The 6,501-nt window shown below is 42.7% G+C and overlaps 1 pseudogene; it reads right to left on the reverse strand.

Moving 5' to 3' along the window:
* Positions 1 to 1,784: 1,784 nt before the first annotated feature.
* On the reverse strand, positions 1,785 to 2,779 carry LOC132233147 (notchless protein homolog 1-like; annotated as a pseudogene).
* Positions 2,780 to 6,501: the final 3,722 nt, after the last annotated feature.

Genomic DNA, 6,501 nt, shown 5'->3' on the forward strand with positions numbered 1-6,501 from the left:
TGTGTGACAGGGGGCAGCGCCCCAACCCCTGATCAACCCTGCTCTGTGCGTGACCGGGTACAGAGCCCCAACCCCCCTGATGGGTCCTGCTCTGTGCGTGACAGGGGGCAGCACCCCAACCCCTTGATTGGCCCTGCTCTGTGAGTGACAGGGGGTGGCGCCGCAACCTCCCCATCAACCCTGTCTTGAGTGTGACTGGGGGCGGTGCCCCAACCCCCCAATTGGCCCTACCCTGAGCGTCACTGAGGGTGGCATCACAACCTCCCGATCCACCCTGCTCTGTGCATGACAGGGGGCGGCACCCCAACTCCCCAATCAACCCTGCTCTGAGCCCAACCAGGGGCTGCACCTAGGGATTGGGCCTGCCCTCTGCCACCTGGGAGCAGGCCTAAGCCAGCAGGTCGTTATCTCCCAAGGGGTCCCAGACTGTGAGAGGGCACAGGCCAGGCTGAGAAACTCCCCTCCCCCGCAAGTGCACAAATTTTTGTGCACCAGGCCTCTAGTATAATAATGAAAACATTGAGGTAAAATGGAAGGTGGAAGGAAGTACTGTCTAAAGTGATTAAATTATGTAATTGATGTTGTACAAATAAGTTAAGAAGGAACTCAAAGAAGTCTGTATGCTTAAATGGCAAACTATATTCATGTACACAAAACAAAACAAAGAAAACACGGATTATGTAGCCAAAGAAACAAAAGAAATACCAGAAAGAGTTTATACTGGCATCTTCTCCATTGCAAAAATATGTGCATGTATTTTGGATATAAATATTTAGCACAGGCCATGGTTTAATCAATGGGATGAACTTGGTTTGGTATTGTTGGAACACATACCAACACTTCCCTCCCCTCAAACGTTTTGTTGGAATTTTTTCTGGCAACATTTTGGCAAAATTCTATAGCTTTCCAGGCACTTTTGGGCATGAAAATATTTCATGCAGTCTAAATCAGTCTTTAATCTCACTTCTAATTCAGTGTTTCTCTTCTTTCCCTAGGCAGGGGATAGAACAGTGGAAAGAAGAAGAGAGTTGATTATTTTTACCCTCTTTGTTTTACCTCCTTCTTCCCTAGCTCCTGCAACGCAACTTTAAGGATAAAAGCGGGAAGGATAAAAATTCCATAAGGAAAGGCTCTTTATTCTGTGTTGTTAATAATTTTATCTTGCATTTGAATTTTCTCTTTTATGAGCAGCATCTAAATGCGAGCATTTAAAAGAGGGAACAATAATAGGTTCTTTGGAGGACTCCAATATCTCATCTCCTAGTTGCACCATTCCTTGAGTGTTGCCTCCTCTGTTTGACCTCTTTGGAGGTTCCTCTTCATGCTCGTTTAGGTAGTGAACCTTCCTGATATCTACTTTTCCTAGCATTTAGTATTTCAAGATGACATCAATACAAAAACATGCCTTATACCACTATTACCCTGTATTTTGTACTGTTTTTCTAAAATATAAGTTATTTGGTCACAGAATCTGAAGTCTGACCCTGAATAGAGCTGACATCTGGGAAAGATGGCAGGGTCAGCAGCAGGGGTCTAGTCATTGCCTGGCCTCCTGCCACCCCTTATGGTACCAGGAAGGTGCAGAGTGATGGCCAAGGACTGAGCTCCATGGAGACTTCCTGTGACCTCTGATCTGCTCTGGGGAGGGACCCCATTGCAGTCTGTGCAAGGACAGGAGGCCACACTTGTTCTCTGGGTCACCACCCTGGTCTTGGTTCTCTGTCAGGGCAGGCACCTGGCACAGGCCGAGTCCAGGTGGGGGTCAGAGAGAGCTGCGAGATTTCTCATGTCCTCCATACCCAAGGCATTTGTCCTCGCCACTTTCCCGCTCTTTGGCTATCTGGACTCCAGTTGATAGCATACACCTCATCTCTGTGGCCTGGCAAGTCTGTGTCCAGCTTCTGGGCCTCATGTCCCAAGCCTTCAATGTGCTGTCACTGCTGCCAATGACCGGGTGCTGGCTGTCAGCTGACCATGCTATCTGGTACACGGAAGCCACGTGACCACACAGGGAAGCCATCCCACCTGTTCTGCCATCCCACAGCTTGGTGGACTTGTCAAAGGAGGTGCTGGAGACCATGCAGGAGTCAGGGGAGAAGAGCACCTGGTTGATGAGGGCCTGGTGTCCAGTCATCCGTGCAAGGGGCTTCTTGTTCTCTGCAGGGGACCAAGGAATAAGGTGAAGTTTTCTGAGACAGACAGCACCTTCTTAGGGCACTGGTCCCACACAATCGGCTCAGAGCCGTCTCCTTTTACTCCTGTAAGGACCCTTTGAGGCATTAACCAAGGCCTTAGCTGGCTCAAAGGCCCCTGTGCACAGGGTATAGTCAATGCTGAAGGCCATGGTATTCACCCAAAGGCCATGGCCTTGAAGAGTCCAGCATAGTACTATCGTGGGCCCTCCAGACTTTAATGTTACAATCCTGTGACGTAGAGTAGAGAAGCCCACCTCCTCCCCATCAGAGACAGGTGACTGACTGGGTGTGCCCGTGAAGATGCGCTCACAGTGGCCTGAGGTTGTGTCCCAGATCCACACACTGCCATCCTTGGAGCTGCTGGCCACATAGTGGCACTCAGAGTATGTGCTGAGGGGCTCCCAGCTTAGGCCCCTGACCTACTTGCTATTGCCACCAAGGGTCCTGGGGATGAAGGCCACAGTAATGACTGCCTCACTGTAACCCTCCAAGGAGCTGGTGCAGCCGGTCATAGCACGGATCTTGAAGATAGCTTGTGGCTGATAAATGATGTTGAGAACCTTCTCTGTCGCCACTCCCAGCATCCTCCCCAGTGAGGAGATAATCTCAGCCTCTCAGACATAGAAATCCAGTGGTAGGAGATCCCCCTGGGCTAGCAGCACTTTGCACATGAGCTGCCCCTTTCCTACATCCAACAGGGAGCCCAGTAGCTGCCAGGCCTCAACCTAGAACAGCACTAGCAGCCTTTGCATGTCATGCGCAGCCGCCTTGACCATCACTGTCTCTGCCATCCTGTTTCCCCACATGGAGGAGAAAGCTGCTCTGTATTTTTGGATTGTGTGTGAAGATTGCTCTCTCCACCTTCCTGCCTTCAGATTTTAATAGCTGTGAGTCCAGCACCTTATCTATCAAAATCAAGAAACTGTTGGTGCTCTCCACAAACAGTGTGGGGCTACCCTACTAATTTTTGTGATGCAGTGAATTAGTAGGGTAGCCTGAGATTCTGAAGCCTGTTGTAAGGGCAAATACAAATTAAAAATAAGAGGTCTTTCAACCTGTTGAAAATAAGAGAAAATAAAGGACAGACTTCCCTCTCCTATTTTTAGAATTTACTTTAGAACAAGTGTAATTGTGAGTTCTTTCTCTGTATCTATGAAATGTATGCAGAACTTTAAAATACAGGATGTAGCAAAAGAAGGTCTACAGTTGTGAGTGCACAAAAGAGTTTATTCTTGTATTGTCATGTATTAATCATTGTATTACTTTCCATACAAATAACTGTCCACCTACTTTTGCCTCACCCTGTATATAAATAAGTCTCTGGCCAGCTTTATGACCTTGGATTGACTTTATCAAGTTTCTGTGGGAAGGTAGAAGCCTAAGTTCCTCAGATAGAAAAACTACCTCCAATCAGAGAAGATTGTGCAATTTCTAAGCGGATTGCCTGTGATGTCCACCACATTCTGGTTTAATGTTTATTCAATATGGAATCATTTTCTTTTACTTCTACCCCTCTGGAGAGGTTTGCTGAATATGGAGAAGATTTTGTTTTCAATTATATTTCCTCAACACTGTCCTGCAAGCACCATTCTTTTACAGCAACATATCTTGCCTTGGGGTACAAAGGCATCCTCCCTTCCACAAAGGAAACACTAAACATTTATTTTTCTTGATATTATTGGAAATGAAATTTTGTCTTAATTTTCTTGAATTATTTGTTGTTACTGTATAAAAATGCAACTGATTTTTGAGTGTTGATTTTGAACCTTGCAAACTTGCTAAGTTTATTATTTCCAAGAGTTTTTTTCATATTTTCCTTAGGGTATTTATTTATTTTTAATACACATTCATATACAAACAAAAGGATATGAAAGTACACATAGTGAAAAGACCCATTCTCTTTTCCTTCAGGCATTCACTTTCCTTCCCCAGGTTATCGATTTCTTATGCACTCTCCCTAAGATATTTCTTACCTATATGAGCAATTACTATATCCTTCTACTATCCACACTATTGTGCACCTTTATTTTGTATACTCATCATATAATAGCAATATATAAAATGCCTCCTCATTTTATGACAACCATAAAGCTGCACTTTATTAGTTACTTCTTTTTTGGCAGCACTGTAGTATGACTGTTATATTTTATTTCTTCCTACTGTTCATTCATGCATTTCAGAAAGTTTTCACTGAATAGCAGTTTAATGTTTCTTAATTTTGCCCTTTTCCTTCCATGATACATGTAAGGTTAGTAACATTTGCAAAATGATTCTCTATTTCACTTGCCTTTTTCTTACTGACCTATACTAGTAAATTTTGTCTAAATTTTGTCTCAGGGGAGCTGAACAAAATATTCGCTAATGACAATCCACTTTCAACTTCTTGAGTTGAGAAATCTCAACCAGCTTTGAATTCCGATCTGAACTCCACACATTAAGATACTTTCTGATTCTCCTGCCATGTATTTCCTCTTTGTTCTTTTCCTTTAGAGTATTAATTTCATAAATTAATGTGGCCTTTTTTCTTAGGTGAATATAGGCAATTACTATATTCAATTTTTATTTGAAATTTTTCTGACTTTTGAAATTGTGGGTAAGTTATATGCTCAAAAATCCCTGTTGGCTTAAATGGAGAATGGATTTATGGCACAACGAAACTATAAATGCTCAGTAAGGTATGGGATTAACCATTTAAAACTAAGGAATCTTAATTATTCTATAGTATACTCAGTACTTAGGTGCCTTAAAATTTTAAAGCAGCAAATATTCTTATTTCCTCCTAACATATAAAAGGCTTATCTGTGGCAGGTTCCATTTACTCTATAAAAAGAGAAAAAGCTATAATTGTATAATTAATTAATGGATAAGCACCAGTGCTTTGCATCATGAAGCTATTTGAGACCACTAAACCCTACCCCTTACTGAGGCCTGACTAGATGACATTAATTTACCAAATCTCTTGTGGTTGGCACTTTTGAGATAACACTTGCACATCAAACTTGACTAAGTCAACCCCTAGTCATATTCAAACATTTGCCATGTCTCGGCCTCTGTTGAATCCCATACGTCTCCTGTGATTTCTGAGGCCCGTGGACATTTATTTAGGGTTAAGAAACTGTTGATGACATAGAAATAGCCACTCACCTGGGGATAAAGCATCAACAAGCTGCAGTGGCCTGCAAGATAGAATATTAAAAAACAACAACAACAACAAAAGATAACCTAAGGCTTCAGCCTGGCTGGCATGGCTCAGTGGTTGAGCATCAACCTATAAATCAGGAGATCATAGTTTGATTCCTGGTCATGGCACATGCCCAGGTTGCAGCCTCAATCCCCAGGGTGGGGCATGCAGGAGGCAACTAATCGATTATTCCCTCTCATCATTGATGTCTCTGTATCTCTCTCCCTCTTCCTTCCCCTCTGAAACAAATAAAATATATCTTAAAATAAAAACAAAGCAAAACAAAAAAACAAAAAACAAAAACTAAGGTTTCATACATCCTAACAGGTCAACATGTAACAGCCAAAGTGTGACAACTATCCATCTATATAGTTATGAAAAGTAGCTTCATGGCTCAAATAGGCATCTATAGACCGAAGAGTCAAAATGCCCTGCTCATGTAGAAAAGCTCCAGGCACCCCACATGTATCCCAATTTCAACAAAAATCTTTCTATAATGTTCATTTGGCTCACCAATATTCTACTCCCTATATATTTCTCATAGGTTTCAGCTATACACCATATGTTGGGGTAAAAAGAGGCTCAATTAATAGACTATACTTCTGCCCTAGCTGGTTTGGCTCAGTGGATAGAGCGTCAGCCTGCAGACCAAAGGGTCCCAAGTTTTATTCCAGTTAAGGGCAAGTACCTTGGTTGCAGGCTCTTCCCAGGCCTGGGCCCTGGTCAGGACATGTTCAGGAGGCAACCAGTCCATGTGTTTCTCTCACATCGATATTTCTCTCTGTCTTTCCCTCTCTCTTGCACTCTCTAAAATCAAGGGAAAAATGTTCTTGAGTGAGAATAAAGAAAAAGAAATAGACTACACGTCTGCACTCAAATGTTAAATTAATTGAAAAATAATGACAAAAACAATATGTATTTAAAAACTAAGCAGATATCAGTGAATGGTTTCTCTAGTACTGAATCCTAGGTTTGTGAATTATATTTCTAGCAGGGTTAAGCTGGTAAAGACATCTTCTTTTAAGGACAGAGCGTACACCTGAGGAGAAGAACAGAATTATGTTCCATGCGGGTAACTAACTCACTTGTGGAATTGCACATTACTGTGCAACTAACTCCCTTTTC

Source organism: Myotis daubentonii, chromosome 1, assembly GCF_963259705.1.
Source record: "Myotis daubentonii chromosome 1, mMyoDau2.1, whole genome shotgun sequence".
In the NCBI taxonomy this organism is placed as follows: domain Eukaryota; kingdom Metazoa; phylum Chordata; class Mammalia; order Chiroptera; family Vespertilionidae; genus Myotis; species Myotis daubentonii.